Here is a 16965-nt window from a genome sequence, read left to right on the forward strand (position 1 = left end):
CTCTAGAGCTCTTCCTGCAAGTGGTTCCATGTGACTCAAAGACAGACAACAGCTGCAAGCAAAGGAACAAAAAAGAAGATTGACAATGGGAAAAGAAACAGGCGAGACAAATTCCTTCACTTATCACACCAGAAAATGCTGTGGCTTAAAAAACAAAGTCTGCCAAAGACAGAACGTCTCTTCTCTAACTAAACATTGATCAGAAATCTCTATTCTAGAGAAGTATGACAGCTTGGCATTCAGATCACAGCATCTTAGATCTGGAATGCATATCTGTGCCTAGAGTAGCCTGGTCCATAGTAGGCGCTAACTGTATGTCAGGTCTTTTTCTCTCTGTCCTTGTCTAATATACTTTTCCACATGGGCAAGACTTCCTTGAGCCCGTGAACTCTCTAGGCTTCAGTTTAGTTCTCTGAAAAATGGAGCTGATGCTGGGGCGCACCTCAGAGGGTGAGAGCCTAGCCAGCGCCTGGCGCTCCTGTGAGCTCCTGGAGTGCCTGTCATTTTTACCATTCCAGATGGAGGAAGCAGCATGTGCAATGCCCCCAAGAAAGCTTGGTTCATTTGGGGAAACCGCCAGTACTTCTGGGTGGCCAAAGCACCGGGTTCAAGGTCAGGGTGGCAGAAGAGGCAGCTGGCAAGGCGGGCACAGGCCAGAAGCTGGAGCGTGAAAGGTGTGGGGCATCTGCTCTGTGCGACAGGAGCTGCTAGGCAGGCCCAGAGGACAGGAAGCAGAAGTGAGATGGAGCTAGAGGGGAAGAAGGCTGAGGAGACCCTGAACTAGTTCTGTCAGGACGGGGATGGAGAGAGAGAATGTAGGGACTGTCGAGGACATGGACAGGTGCAGTCTACTGCGTGACCCACTCCCACTCTCGTTGTCTAGGCAGAGAGCACGGTGGGGTGGGGTGCTGGCTGCCGGCTTTTTGTGGGGCTGAATCCATTGAGCTGATTTTCAGCAGCCCTCAGGCTCCTCTGCCTTGAGTTGTCACTGTTATTTTCTGCTTCTTTTCCCAGAAACTAACAGCTGTATGCCTGCCTTTCTCATTCCCCCTTCCTCTCGCATCTCTCCTTTCTCTCTGCTCCTCTCTCTTCCTGTCTCCTCCTATTTATCCTTCTTACCTTCTCTCCTTTGGAGCAAAATCATAAGTGACTCCCTTCACCCAGAAATCTGCACCCACCTTATGGGCCTCTCCACAAGTCTTCTCATTTTCCTCACGTTTCTGCATTGCGCTGATAGTTGTGATAGTGAAGATTGGTGCCAGGAGTAGAAGGAGTTGGGTAGCTAAGAAGAAACAGGAAAGTTTTGTCCTGTTCCCAGTGATTCCACCTGCCGTGGAGCCGCCCTCTCCTCACCTCCTCACACCCACCCCCATTGCTTTGGACATTGTCCAACTAGAAGTCAACTGTTTACTTGGAGAGTCCTGGTTCCTTTCCGAATAGAATCTCATACAAATACACAAAAGTAATCCATAATGGAAATAATAATAGACTAGAGCCAAGCACTGTTGCTTATCCTCTTACTTAGTACAACCTGCTATGGTGCATGCATTTTTCCCAATTTAAAAACCCTGTTCTTAATGCTTTAAGATTCAGAGAGACAATATACTATAACTCTTAAGTCCATGGACACTTTCTTTCCAATTTAAAATTTATAGCATGCTTTCCTCTAGGAAGATGTTCTAGTTCCTAATTTCAAAAGCTTATGGGCATGACTTCCAAAACCCCATAATTTAAGGATCCACTATTTCACTGTCAAATATACATATGGAAATTGTACCAGCTAGGAAATATTATTTTTAAGAAATTGAAAGTTAATTTATTTAATCTAAGGAATATTTTTCGAAGAAAAAAAATAATCCTAAGGCAGAACTCTGAGCTTTTTATTATTGCAGTGAAGGCGTGTAGGGGAATTGGGTTGGTTTTTGGTGTTTCATTGTGGGGTTTTTTGGGGGTTTTTTTTAGGGGGGGAGGTGTTCATTTCTCAAAGAACTGTGGATTTACACACGGAATATTGTCACCAATTGTTCTTCATCCCCAATCTAATAGGACATGAAAAGCTAATGGCTTAAACGTGAGTGAGAAAGATTTAGGTTCAACAGGAGGAAAGGCGGTCCTGATGATAAGGATTGTTAGGACATTAGTAGGGCTGGGGCTTCCTTCTGTGGAAGGCTTTACCATTTTTGTAGATTGTCATCTCTCTGGGCAGACTTAGGCTTGTCATCATCTCAAAGGAGTCCACTTATGAGGAAAAGCAATGAGACAAGTCCCCCATTCCCTCACTTAGTCCCCAGGGCCCCCTCAACGTCATCCTGGGCAGGAGGGTAGAGCGTGCCCTCAAAGGCCAAAGAACAGCTCAGCACTTGCCAGTTGTGGGATCTTGGGAGAACTACTTAATCGCACTCTGTCTCAATTTTTTAGCTACACAATAAACATGATAGTAACCACACATCCCTCCCAGGCTTATGGTTGGCTAAAAGTGGGTGTGAAAATGCCTGCAAGGGTGGAGCCTTCTCCAAGCGCTGGTCCTTATTTGATGCTACACGAAACACACAGATTGGAGGTCATAACCCCTGCCTCTCAGGGGATTAAAAACCTGCAGAATCGCTAATAACAAAGTTTCCATGCCTTTGGGTCTACATTGTATTTTTTTCCATATATAAGAAATGTGTTAACTTGTACAGAGAAGCAATTCAAAGGCCAAAGCAGGGCACAGCCCATCTTGAGTGACCAGTGAGTTCTCACCAATTCCCTTCAGCCTATGCCCTTACTAAAAAAGTCACAGCGTCCATTTAAGCAGTGACTCCAGTCAGCCATAGACTCAGAGCCTGTCCATACAGAGGGCTGAAGACCCCAGAGTGCCATTTACTCTAACCACATTTATCAGTGAGCATCACCTGGCCAGCCCCATGACTCAAATCCCTCAGTAACATTCCTTCAAACAGGAAGCCTAACAAACTATGATGGTCTTCACACCTGGGAATGGTGGAGCATAGTTAGCTCCTGACTTACATGGCAAACTCGGATACAACAACCTTTCAAAATCTAACTAGAGACAAAGGCCAATCCAGTAATTCAGACCTCACAAGCGAGCATCACCACCAACTTCCCTTTTGAATGCTTTCCATATCTCTTCTTAATAGCCCCTTAGTTAATCGACTGAAAGCCACACACACAAATGAGAACAATATCTGGGTGACTCTCATCATCGTTCACTTACCTTTGAATTTGATTTAATAATATCAGGCCCAGATAATTAATCTACATTTGCAGAAGTGGTAGAGGTGGCAGGAGTTCGTTCTGTAAGAATATTTTTGGGCTATAATCTTACAGCTAAGATTGTATCAGAAAGAGAATTCACTGATTGCAGACCAGGGAGGGAGAAGAACCCTGTCGCTGCCCTCTTGAGCATGAAACCAAGGAGGAAGCTCATCTAGGTTGCCTCTGTTGACCATCACTGTTCCCACCACTAGTGTCTTCCTGTCACATGAAGCCCAGGACCCTGAGATGGTAAAGAACCCTCTCCTGTTGGCAGGAGGCACGGGACACACCTCCATTGCTGGATGGGGTGAGTAGCCTTTTCATTACCTCCTAGTCCATAGACACAGGCAGCTCTTGTTTTCTGGAATCCAAACACAATTTACCATCTTCTGCCAGAGCTGGTGGCCACTTGAAGAGACCTTTATTCACCAGTAGCTCTTCTTACACTTGTCATTAAGAATTTAAAGTATGATTCTATAATACATCATCTATAAATCACATTGTGTGTTCACCACTCAGAGTAAGTTCTCCTCCCATCACCATATATTTGATCCTGTTTACCCTCATCTACCACTCCCTCCCCCCTTACCCTCTGGTAACCACTAAATAATTACCTATGTTTATGAGATTTTGTTTCTTTATTTGCTTGTCTTGTTCCTTTATTATTACAAAATTGTACACTTGAAACCTATATAATTTCACTAACCATTGTCACCCCAATAAATATTAATTTAAAAAAAGAACTTAAAGTATGATGTGTTTTTTGAATGAAATACAATTCAGGAAAAATAAAAATGTTTATTGTCTACATATTTTTATGAGTTACATATATATTACACATATATAGACTATGTTTCAGTATCTGTTTGATGCCTCATGCCTCAAACACTCCTTTATTTTTGCCCTATTCATGAAGGACTTATTGGTGCTTTTGGAGGAGGAGGGCAAAAGGCCAAAAATAGCATGAAATCCAGAATTTCACATTTTTCTTGTTTTGAACACATTTTTGTGCACTAGAATTAGTGAAAAGAGAGGATAAACAGAAGGATTTTAGAGAGAAATGGCCTCTCATTAAATATTAAAGAATAAACTAATTAGAGATAAATAAGCACCAGAGTTCAACCCCAGAAGAGGGACACAAAAGTTAGATCCATTGTTGATTTCTAGTTGCTGAGGAAGTGGAAGAGATAGAAAGGAAACTATCATTTGGGTGGGGATTTAGAAGTGTCTCAAGGAGGATGAGAGCACAGGAAAGGAAGAGTTCAAAATTCTTTCTATTTGGGTTCCCTTTTCCACTAACTACTTATAAAATAATGAAAAGGGAACCAGCACCTCGCTGGACTCTTCCTTGAGGTTGTGTGTGGCAAGGTGAGAGATCTGTGTCTCTTTGACTCTTTACCCCAAACTGGGGCCCTAGTTGCATGCACATGGCCTCAGATGCCATATTTCTGGGGTCAGCCCCTGTCTAGAGCTCATTCTGGGCTGGTGGTGGATTCCTAGCCCCTGCCTGCCAGGGTCAGCCACCGCTCGAGGACCAGCTACTGCTTGAACTTGAATGAATGAGTGTGTGTTCAAAGGGTTCAACAACCTGCATGAAGTTTTTTGTTCCTGAAATTATTAGATCAGGGGTTGTATTCCTAAAGCATGAGGACTGCATGCTACTCATCACTGTTTCAGAGGAAAGACATTCCAGGTGCATGGAGGATGCTACTTGAATGTGAGAAGAGGGCTACTATGATTTACAAATAGCTCATGAACTTGGCACTAGCCTCTCTCTCCAACTAGTACTTCTTCCTTGAGCTTCCCCAAAACTTGTATTCCTTTGCTGAAGTGCCCAACAAGAGTGGAAAATAAAATCATTGAAAATCCAGAAATGTAGACGAGACAATAAGCTATAATATAATGAGTTCTGTTCTCAGAATCCAAAGATCAAGGTTCAAAAACCATCTCCAGCTATGACTAGCTGTGTGACCAGGAACAAGTCTGAGCTGCAGCTGCCCTTGCCTATAGCACAAAGATTCTCAAATACTACCTGCCATCATAGCATCTCATGGTGGAGCTTAGATGAGGTAAAGCACTTGCCAGCCTCCAGCCCAGTCCCTTCCCTCATACTGAGTGCTCAACCAATGTTCATTGCAAAGTACTGAAGGAACATAAGCTAAAATCACACCACTAATTACAGAAATCATTGGTTTAGACTACAAAAGTGTCTGCACTAACCTATAAGAAATGGTGATTCCTTCATCTCTTCTTCGAATCCACATTCTTTGTGTTTTCCAGGAGCAGGTTTTTTGTGGGAGAACCTGGAGCTGGTCTCCTGAGAACAGCCAAGGCCAAGAGAAGTGCTACCAGAAGGCAGAACAGCTGTGGCTTCAATATGGAGAATGAGCCTCGTATCCTCAAATCACATCCAGCTGCCTGCCTGGAATGCCTCTTGCATGAGATTAAACCTCTCTGACCACAGTTGGAGAAAAGGGTTTTAGTCTGCCAAAGCTCTTCTGACGGTAAGCAGAGTGAGGACAGGGATTCCATTTGTTTGAATCATCACTGCTTTCCTGCACCTTCGACAGAGCTCTTCAGAATGGGAGATGGCCCTCCTCTTCACACCCTTTTCTTTCAGTCCACTCCTTGCTTTATTCTTCATCTCAGTAAGTGTCATCACCATCAACCTCATCACTGACCTCCCCCCATCTTGCTCTATGTCTCTGTGTAGCTCTTTCTCTTGCTCTTGCTCTCACTCTCACATTTTCCAAATGTGTACCAATTTATTCCTTCCTCTCCCTCTCCCTCTCCCTCTCCCTCTCCCTGGCTCAGGATGGGCCTTCAGAACTGCTTGTCCAGTCTGCCTTAGTCACCACCTTACTTGTCTTGCAGCCTGCACCTTACCGCCCTCCACCTCTCCCCACCCTAATCCATTTACCTAAACGTTTCCAAAGTATTCTTTATGCAACACAAATCTAAGAATGTCTTCCCCCTGCTGAAAACAATCAGTGACCCTCCACATCCCCTGGGGACTGTCTTTCAAGGCCCAGCTCCCAGTCCCCAAATAACACCAAACTATACCTTCTGAGCACCCTCTGCCACCAGGGGACCCCCACCCCAAGCTCTTTCCATAAAATTTCCCATTGAAGCTTCACAAAATCATTGCGAAGATGCATTGCCCTCTTTGTTTGAAGAGTGAGGAAGCCAAAACTTGAAGGAGTCCATCATTTGTCAATAGCTAGGAAGCAGCTGAGCCAAGAGTCTCAACTAGACGGGCTGGTCCCAAAGGCACTGCCCTCTCCCACCTCCATCCAGCTCCCAGTGTCACTTTAGGTGTATGTCCTCCCCAACTTTGTGAGCCAGTTGCAAAGGGTTTCTCCCTCCCTTGGAGGTCTCCTCATAACTAAAGCATGCATCTTTCAGTAGCTTGGCTGGAAGTCTCTGTCCTCCGCACAAGCCTGAACTCCTTGGAAGTAAAGGTCATTTTTTGTCCCTGATGCTGAGCACAGAGCTGGCACTCAGGGACGTTTAATTGAATCAAATATTGGTCAGATAAACAAATGAGTGAATGAATGACTATCATGTGCTCACTCTGAGTGGATGAATGACTATCACACTCCTCTGTCTCTTCCCTAATACAACTCACTTTATTTGCTTGGCCATGTTAGAAATTTTGGAAATGCATTTAGTGGTTATAGACTATTATCAGAACAAAGTTAAATTTCCATCCTTTAAGGATGGAATCACCCTTACAATAAAAGCGTTCCTGTATTTTTGTCATTGTTGTTTACTATAATATGTTACCATGCTTGAATTTTAAGCAGATGGGTTTGGGCTCCATTCATAATTTCCCTGACTTAGGAACCATTATTATCACAGAGGGGGACAGTAGCACCTGCCAACTGCCGGAGTCCAACAGCAGCTTTGGTCTTGGCACACGTGGGTGCAATTTCACTTTACTGGTGATCTCTCCACAAGCTGCCTGTGCTGTTGGGCCCAGTGACGACGGGGGCGAAGGACGAAGCCAGGGCTCACCTTTCTGGGGCCGGCGGGGAGGGGGGCCATTGAAATTCCTGGGCATGGTACCAACTCAGCCATATGTCACCGCAGAAAGTAACTGCTTTTTCCATATATGATCATAACTAATGTTGCAAAGCCTGTTTTGCCTGGATCCTTTTACAGGACCTATGCAAAATATGCTCTGAGCTTTCACTCCAGATTTCTTTCTTGGGATGAATGGCTCTGCACACACGCGGGAACAAACTCTTATCCTGTTCATCAGGGGTGATAATTATTCCATAGGCTAATTCTCCGAGTGTTAGTTACATGGGGTAAAGTTCTGGCTCACAAACAGGAGCTGATGGAAAAAGGGAGCCTAATGGCCAAATACATCCTAATGTTCTCCTTTCAATTCTTTTATTTTTTCTGTCTTTACCTTTTAGAAAATGTTAATGTATTCCTGATGAATTCAGTGTGAAAAAAAATATGTTTATCAGCTTGGGTTTAAATTTTTTATTCATAATAAGAATATAGTAGCATTGCCAACACTTCCCAAAGTCAATCCGAGAATCTGCCAGCTCTTCAGGGCATCCTAACAAGATGACCACACAGAAGAGTTACAAGGAAGGACCTTAGATGCCAAAATGACAAGCAAGCATATTTTAATCAGGTATTGGTGCTTTGTTCTTGGCAGGCGTGGGGCTGAGGAAAGCATGCTCTGGTGGCAGATAACCCTGCAAGTTGTCATTTGGTAACTACATAAGCTGTGCCTTTAGCCAGGGCCAAATGGATGATAAGTTTGTCACTGTTAACAGGTGCTAGTTATTTGGAGCAAACCATACTTCCTCTTGCAAAATCAAGCTACTGAATTTCTTGACTACATTTCCCCATCTATAAAATAGGAGAGAAGGTGAGCTCTGCGACCCTTCCCCACTCGGCCTCTGATCCTGAGTACTTGAATTTCCAACAAACCCTCTTCTCCCTCAATTTTCACAGAGGGTCCACCTTCACCCACCCGTGTGTGGATGCCCATGCCGCCCAGCCCAACTGGAACTGGCTTTTACACAGCAAGGCCACCTTAACAGCTGAACTGCTCCCCCATAGATGTCTGCACACAAAATGCATACAGCTTTGTGGGCTGCATCCAGGCCACAGCTGGGTTCTTTAGTTTGTTGTGAAAAGAATTCCAGCATGACACAGCTCCTCTCAGTACAAAGAAATGCTGAAGCACTAGGGGGAAGAAAAAGAAAAAAGAATGCCTCTGAAAGCAAGGCTGCACAGAGAGAGAGGTAGGGTTGGGCCACCCTCCTCCTCCCAGAGCTCAGAGCTCTAGTCTGGTCCTCTCTGCTATAAACACACCGGATGGGCATCGCCAGGCCCAGAACGCAGGTCTGGGCCACAGGGGCGCCTTGAACGCCTCCCGGGCATCTGGAGCAAACAATGCCGCTCACTCTGTGGTCAGATCGGGGACAGCCAGTCCTCCAGTTGTTTGATTTCTAAACTTGCCTCCACCTCCCCGAGGCCTTTGAGAGCTCAGGGCTTGCAAATCAGCACAACATTTAATTAACTGCACATTAAAGTTTCCATCTTTCAAAGAGGGGAATTAGGGACAGTGCACTTTCTGAAGCATTCATTAATGAAAAAATAAACTGTAAAGCCTCCTGAGTCCAGGGTGGTCCTCACCGTGCTAGGTGGTTACTCGCCCTAACTCCAGGGCCTGGGCAGTTCCTCCACATAAGCTCCCATGTTCAGCGGCTCCTTCCAGGCAAGCACTGTTAGCACCCTAAGATCCAGGCTGGGTCTCACCACATCCCAGAGCACTCTGGGTTGTCCTCCAGAGTTCTCAGGAAATACTCAAAATGTTTCCAATTATACTGAATTGTGAGGAATGAATAATACAATTAAATACTGTCTATGCCACCTATGGGATGAGTATAAGCTACTGTCACCCCTGAGGATGACAGCAACATAAGGAAGGACATAGCACAGTCCCTTTGGCTGTAGGGAGCAACAGTTGGGAATAGACACAAAATGAGACAGACCAGGAGATAAAGAGTGTAGCTCACCAAATGTCATGCATGTTTTTCATGACACCAAAATTACCTGCTGATTCAGGCTGAGGCTACACACACACACACACACACACACACACACACATCTTGACTAGAGGTCAAAAAAGTCACAGTGAGTGGGAAGAGAATTGTTCAGAAGTTGATGGATGCTGGTTCTGTTTCTACCACAAACCCACTATTAGCAACCCACTCTGCTTTCCTGCTCAGCCTTGTCCAAAACTGAGGAACAATGGAACCTACTTACACAATTGCCGAGATCACCTGCTGCCTTTTCTATTAGATCAATTGTTGTCACTCTAAAAAGGAATTGTCTTGCAATGTCTTGTTTTGTTAATTGTGTATATGTCTCCTCCCAATATTATGAAGTCTTTAAGAAAAAGGAGATCTCATTTAATTTTGCACCGTGCATCTGCATATTTATGTCATCATGCTCATTTGTCATCTCTATGATGGTGCCAGGCACTGTGCTAGCCTCAGGATATAGACACAGGCCCTGACCTTCAGGAGGGCGCAAACAAACAATCAAACAGGTAAATGAACTAATTATAAATTATAATTAGTGTTAGGCAGGGAAAATAACAAGGCCTAAGATAAGAAATGATGGTGAAGAAGAGACCAACTTCAAATTGGATCGTTAAGGACAGCTTCTGTGGCAGGAACATTCATTCAAGGTGAGCCGTAGATGGAAGAAAAGGAACCAGCTATGCAACACGCAGGCAGAAAAGCATTCCTGGTAGAGGTTTATTGCAGACACACAATCAAGGCATCCTGATTTGCTCATAAAGAATTTATAAAGTAGATCAAATAAATTCAAATTAGTAAGAAAACCTAGTCAAAACTTACTGGTGTGTAAACAAAGCAACCAGCAAGTGAATTCTTCACCTTCTAGGGGATGGTGGAGCCTGGTGCAGACAATGGGCTCCTTTTCCCTCACGGGCTCACCTAAGACAGTGAAACACACTCCAGGCTCAGCGCCTTCTTCCCCTCAGCCGTTTCTTTTACACCTCATTCCAGGTCCATGGTCAGGGCCTAGCACAAGAACTAAAACACTAGAGAATTCTATGTTTCCCTCCATGGTGCCTTTAAATTCATCATTTCTCTCTGGTCTTTGGGTGTTCTCACCTTTGTGGCATCATGGTGGAGAGAGCCTCTCAATTTCTTACATTTTTATTGCCTTGCAGTCATCCATGATACCATCCCATATCAGAAGGCTGCACAGCACAGCAGATGAAATCGCCAGACCCATAGCTTGTGCAGCTGGCTCTGCATCATTTAAATGTGCATTATATCTTGTGATGGGAGAAGAAACTGAACAACAGCAGACAACTCAGCCACTTGGCTCTCACGTGCCCATCACCAAGCCATGGTCCCTGCTCTTCTCTGCTTTGTGGCCATGGGACTGGACTTGGCCAGCCACACTGCCTTGCTCCCTTTAGGACAAAGCCTAAAGGGAACTTTAGGTGGAGGAACTTTAGGAACCTAAAGGTGGAGACCAAGAGCTAGGAAATATCCAGTTTCCAAATATCCAATGAGGAAGATTTTTCCTGGCCAGACCCTGATGATAAAATCCTTTAGGAGATAAAGGCTTCTCTTATTACCTAACCAATAATCACTGCCCATGTGCTCAGGAACCTGTAAAGTCTGCCTAGAGGTAAGAGGAGCTAGAGGCGGAAAGGCTGAAACATCTGCCTCTGTTACCTGATGTGGACAAGCAACATCTGGCTGCAAGATGTACCCACCCACCCCTCAAAATCATCTGATGCTGTTGCTCTCCTTCCTTCCTTCTTCCCTCCCTTCCGTCCTTCACCTTTTTTTTTTTTTTTGGCCCAGCCCTGTGTTACATTGTCAGGGCCAAACACAGGATGATAAACCCAGTCTTGACTCTCAAAATCCCAATCTAGTGGGGAATCCATGAGCAGATGATGCCATGAAAAGGAGAGAGGGACTATCACTGTGATCATAATTAAGGTGGGCAATGGGTCTGAAGGGAACGCAGCTGATGGCCTCCATTACCCGGCCCAGGGGGAACCTATGGAAGGCTTCTCAGAGGAGCATAAACAAGGGTCAACTTTTTAGCTGGTCAAGAAGTTATGACTTACACTTAGTAAACAGCAGGAAAATTCAAGAGGTGCTACATCAAGAAGCACATTACTGAATATTGTCCTTTTTGCTGGTTTCCACGCAGGTCCGGGGATTGGTGAAATGGATTCTGATGGCGGCACTAAAATCACGGAAGGCCGTCGCCCTCCACCCAGAGAGTCTAATCCAGTAGGTTTGTGTTATGGCTCCAGAATCCATTTGTTTGTTTTACTTCTCTAATGGGGTATGTAGTTGGTGCCCAATTATTTCATTCTCATAACATTTCTTTGAGAGTCAGGGAACTACTCCGCCCCATTAAAACCATTAGCAGGGATTGGCCAGTCTGGTGAGGATGGAGCCTCTAGGTCGTTCAGACCCAGGAATAGTACAATTGAACCCCAACTGGTTGGCCAAATGCTTTCTGCTGCAAAATTTTGATGGTTGGTGCTTCTTTCCTCTGGGCCAAGATTTAATTTGTGTTGCAATGGAACACTTTCAATTGTCAACAACAAAAGGTGATATTTCCACTATTCCTTGAGAATAGGCTTCAAAGGTTTCGGCTCTTTTCTAAAAAGCTTTTCAGCTTTATTTTGACGTGGCAGAAAAGTTTTGCATGCATCTTCGCATCCACTGTTGTGACAGCTGCATTTAATGAGTGCAAAATGATCAGAAAAACATCCTTTACTGTGGGTTGCCTGTTGGTGACAGGGGAGAGGTGATGCTGAAATCAGAGCAGTGAAGTCATGCACACATCTGCTGAGGCGGAATTCCTGCCCGTCTGGTCTGTATCAGGCAGCTCAATGCACGGCTCCGAAGCCACGTAAGACCTGCAGACCCGTGTCCCTTGGACCCTTCTTCAAGCAGCAAGGTGAAGATTCAACTGGGCTGCACCAGCTTGTTGTTATTGCAGGTTCATCCACAGAGCTTTATAAATCTTCCATGTATCTGTCTTACTGAGAGATCTTTCTGGCTAATCTAACATACTTATAATTAACAAACTCATGAGGGACAAAGGCAAACTTTAAATAATTCATGTGTAAAGGCCCAAATCAGAAAATGTTAAATTATTTCTCAGTAAAATTATTTTTCACTCCCCTCCCCACCCAACACAAACACACACACCCCTTCATGGGAAGAATTTACTTTCTCATTTCACTGATGTTCACCTTGACTTTGGGGCTTCCAATGAAAGGTGGGTAGACACACCCATATGCCAATTTGGAGCCTAGGCTTTACGGCATTGCATATTTATACCCACTCTTCTGAGAGCTTCCACTTTTGCCTTGTAAAAATCATGCGTCAGATAGTTCTATGCCCTCAGATGAGCCTTGCAGGATGAGAGACAGGTGCAATGAACCTGAGCTCAACCTGCAGCAGAGTAACAAAGCAGAGTCATCCCAACTGGTCCACCTGCTGCACACACCTGGAGAAGAGTTGCTTAGTTGAACCCAGCCTAGATCAGCCAAGCCATAGCTGACCTGCAGCCTAGGGAGCATGAGCATAAGCTACCATTCATTTAAGTCATTGAGATTTGGAGCTTTTTGTTATTTTGCATAATTGTGTTGTTTTATAAGCTTTTGAGAGAGATTGCCAACAATGTATGCCTGATTGTGTGACAGAAAAAATATTCCAGCTGTGCTAGATGCCTAGCGCTCCACTGGCATGGGGTAAGGGAAAGCAGAGGAAGCAAAGACTCAAATCAGTCAATCCCATCCACTCAAGGCAAGACAAATGAAACCCCCTTGCTTAACTGCATTTTTCACCTGTTGGTTGCATGTTGGGGCCACGGAGTTGCACTTAGTGTTAATGGAAGTGCTATTTCAGTGCTTTCAAAGCAGTTCCTTGGCCCCCAACATTCTTTATTGGTTGTTACCTTCTCACACCTTCCAAGGGAAAACTAAAAGTACCTACCTGTGTCTGTCTCTTTTTCTGGAGTGTCTGTTTCATTTCCATAAGGCTCCATTTCCAATCTCCTCTTTCCTCAATCATGGAAAAGACAGCAAAAATAAACCATCACAGTGAACCATTAGGACAATTTACTCTTGAGGGGAGAATCCTATGGGTGTCTGAAAGCTTACTCTAAGTTATATTTGCTTAATTTATGCTTCTACTGATGAATAATTAGGGAAGCAATTAATTTTAAAATGCAAATACGCAATGGGTCTCACTGTTTTGTTTTGTTTTAAATATCCTTTGTCCTCAATTCTACTTGTATTAGTCTTAATGGCTTTAGTTTAGCAAAGAAATGAAATAATTTTTTCTAATGCTTTATTTACTTGATTGAATTGGACTTTTTTACCAAATATTGACTACAAATGTTTGTTCAAGATTGTATGCCATAGAATTTAATAGAAATAAAAACCTGTGGTACAGAACCATCATTTTTTACATGTCTTGTGGGTGAATGATGAATCAATTAACAGGCAGATGTTTCTAGCAATGTGCCTTTTCTATATAAACTGCTTGTTGTTTCCTAGTCAGATGGAAGATTCCTTATTATCTCTGAAAATGTCACAAAGATATTCTTTCAGAAGAGAAAACTTTCCAACTGTAAAGTAAAATGAACTTTTATTTCTTTTACATCCTCCAGTGCTAGAAAGACGGGGGACATAGTTAAAAGTCCACTAAATGCTCCTTTCGTTTGCTCATTCATTCAACATCTACTGACACCTGATGTACAAATGTCCCGCCCTCGGCTAGGTTCACCAGTACTTGCTCTCAAAGGTCACAGTGTGCTGGGGGCGTCAGGCGAGAAAAACCTCTCAATATTTGTGTCATTGCATTACCTAGCATCATTTCATATGTGTGTTTATTGTCTTTCTCCTCAACTAGAATATGAGCCCCGTGAGGGCAGGAACTGTCTGTAATTCTCACCACCCAAGCAGGAACTACAGCACTCAGTAAATGTCTGTGGCTGATGAAAGGAGAAAAGTGACATTTTAAAGATGGGAATAGGATGAAATTGGAGCCCAAAGGAGAGAGGCCTTTCTCAGCGTGGGATGTGGTGGAAGGTGGATTGATCAGAAAGGCATCAAGGAGGAGGTGAGGATAGAAGTAGGGAGTTCTCGTAGGGGGTTCCTGTCAGGACAGCGCCCAAAGAACAAAGTCAGGAACACACAGCAGATGGAGAGTCCTGGAGGAGGAAACCATCCCGACAGGTTTGGGAATACCAAGGAGGTTCACTGAACCATGGGGTCCCTTGGGGAATGGCGGGAGCTGGAACTGCCCAAAGCAGAAGTCATCTTATACCCAGATGAGGAAACTTCATCTTTCTCTGTCTTCAGTGCTGACTACTGATTGACTGAAACATTTAGAAGCCAAATTACTAACTAGTGTGGGCACTGAAGATGCTCTTGGCAGAAAGCTGAAACCCTCTTTTACAACAAGTCTGCAATGCTTTTCCACTGATATGTGACTTGACTTGAGGGTACAACAAAGACTTTACCAACTAACACAGAAACAGTCGTTGGTCACTAACCACACAAGTCAGATGTGGCTAGATTTCTCTTCCATTATCTCAATATTTAAAGGGAAATCAACATTTTGGCCTGAATTAGCTGAATAATCCCACAACACTCCATTGGCTTTTAGTAGACATTCAAGGTAAATAAAAAATAATAATAATAACTGTCTTTAAAACTAAACATTATTCATAGTAAATGTCTATTTTAAAGCAACATCGAAATTATTTGCCTCGGTTTTCACCCATGTCAGAAAATACTTCATACACCAAAAACTAATGAAAGACGATCCCACAAGCTGGTTTTCTGGATTGCGTCCTTTTGTTTCATGGACTTTCCTGTTTTATTTAAAAAAAAATCTGCATGTATGCAGACACAATCACTTGCCTTCTGCCTGCTGCAGGTTGAGGTCAGCGGTAAGTGGTAGCGGGCCACTTCTGAGCTAATTGTGAATTCCTCTCGTGTATGCAGGCTTCAGCCCAGGGATGACAAGGAATCCTGAACTTCAAAAAAAAAGAGGAGGAATCACAATAAATATTTCATTGTCTAGTCAGCCCAATTTGTGAAGCCTGTTTATCTCACTTAGCCCCTGGAGATTGCTACAGGAAGCCGTCCCAGATGTTACCCCTTCCAGGCAAACTTGCTGCTGTGTGTCAGGGGGGCAGCCCAGGGTCTGCATTCTGGAAGCCCAGCTGTCAGAGAGGAGAGAGGGTCGCACCCACTGTGGGAGAGGACTGGATGTGCCTGGCCACCCCTACCAGGCCACTTGACCAGTTCCTGAACTGGGCTAATTGACCAATGACTGAGCAAGCCTTACTCTGCTCAGGTTTATACTGTGTCCCTGCCTCTGATGGTCACGTGACGTGTGGATGGAGAGTTCCTGAAGCAGCAGGGAGCGCAAGTCCCTCATTTCCCTGTGTCAACAGAAATCCTAAAAGGATGGTGCTGACTGAACAAATATTGGGCAAGAGCATGTTGAGGACTTTGGGGATCCTTTGTGTGGGCCCAGAGACTCCCGTTTCTCTTTCTGAGCTACACAGGCTCCATAGACTTGTATTATTTGTTCTCAGTGTAACTTTTTAATTTCATATTACCTATTATGATTCTTCAGACACTGATACTTGTTCATCTCCCTTTGGATCACACCAATATGTTTAAGTTTGTTCTTCTACCAGTCTTCACCCTCATCTGTTCCTTGGATGTGACCATATTGCCCTATCCAGATACTATGTTGCCAGAAAAGAGCTCGGAACTAATGTGAAATAAGATAGAGCCTAACACCCTTATGAGAGATTATCCTGCCACAAATCACCCTTGGGAGTTGGACTAGCCAAGCTAAGAGCTTGAAAGAACTGTTTCAGAAAAATTATTGTTTGGTGGTTTTTTAAACCGCAAAGCCAAGATTTTGAAGGTAAGTTTGATACTCCTATAGCTTAGCTGCATAAATACAGAGTATGGTGAGCTTATGACAAAAATGTCATGTCTGTAGTGCCTCAGTGGCCTCAGAGGCCATAACCAGCATCTGAAGGGCAGAAAATCTGAGTTCACGCAGGAGATTCGAATGGGTTAAACACAGTTCTTCAGAGGGCCTGGATGGTTCCTCGTTGCTTGGCAATTTCAAAAAACACAGGAATTTGGGGCTGTCCTGCATATGTCATTTTTCTAGCCCTCTTTTCATGGGATAAGGAATTTCTAGTACTGTAGGTAATGATAAAGCATTTATTACATACTAACCAAGGCTACCCAATATAATTTATGTCTACTAATCATCATTTTACTAAAAATAGAATTAAAACATGAGTGAATTATAAATAATTTTGTAAGATACTGGATTTCTGTATGTGTTTCTCACAAGGAATTTTATGTAGGCCCCATAACTTTGGATTATTAAAACCAGAATTTTATAATACTGGTACAAAGACCGATCTATTTTACCCATAAAATAATAGTTTTAGACAGATGCTTATTTATTACTTTGACATTCATGAGAGGGAAAGGCTTTTGATCCTAAAAAAACATTACCTCTCAACATAAAAAGGTAAAATAAGATCCAATTGCCAATTACCTAATTAGAAAATGTCCAAGCTGAAGTTTTGAATTTTTTTTCAGCTAGC

The 16965-nt window shown here is 43.7% G+C and overlaps 1 long non-coding RNA gene across 1 annotated transcript; it reads right to left on the minus strand.

Moving 5' to 3' along the window:
• LOC109373389 (uncharacterized) lies at positions 1–15348 on the minus strand. Its single transcript, XR_002122219.1, has 3 exons — positions 13302–15348; positions 1179–1282; positions 1–52 (listed from the first exon to the last, which is right to left on the minus strand). It is a non-coding gene; the product is annotated as an uncharacterized LOC109373389 (long non-coding RNA).
• Between the last annotated feature and the right edge of the window lie 1617 nt (positions 15349–16965).

Source organism: Hipposideros armiger, unplaced genomic scaffold (genome assembly GCF_001890085.2).
Source record: "Hipposideros armiger isolate ML-2016 unplaced genomic scaffold, ASM189008v1 scaffold_716, whole genome shotgun sequence".
In the NCBI taxonomy this organism is placed as follows: domain Eukaryota; kingdom Metazoa; phylum Chordata; class Mammalia; order Chiroptera; family Hipposideridae; genus Hipposideros; species Hipposideros armiger.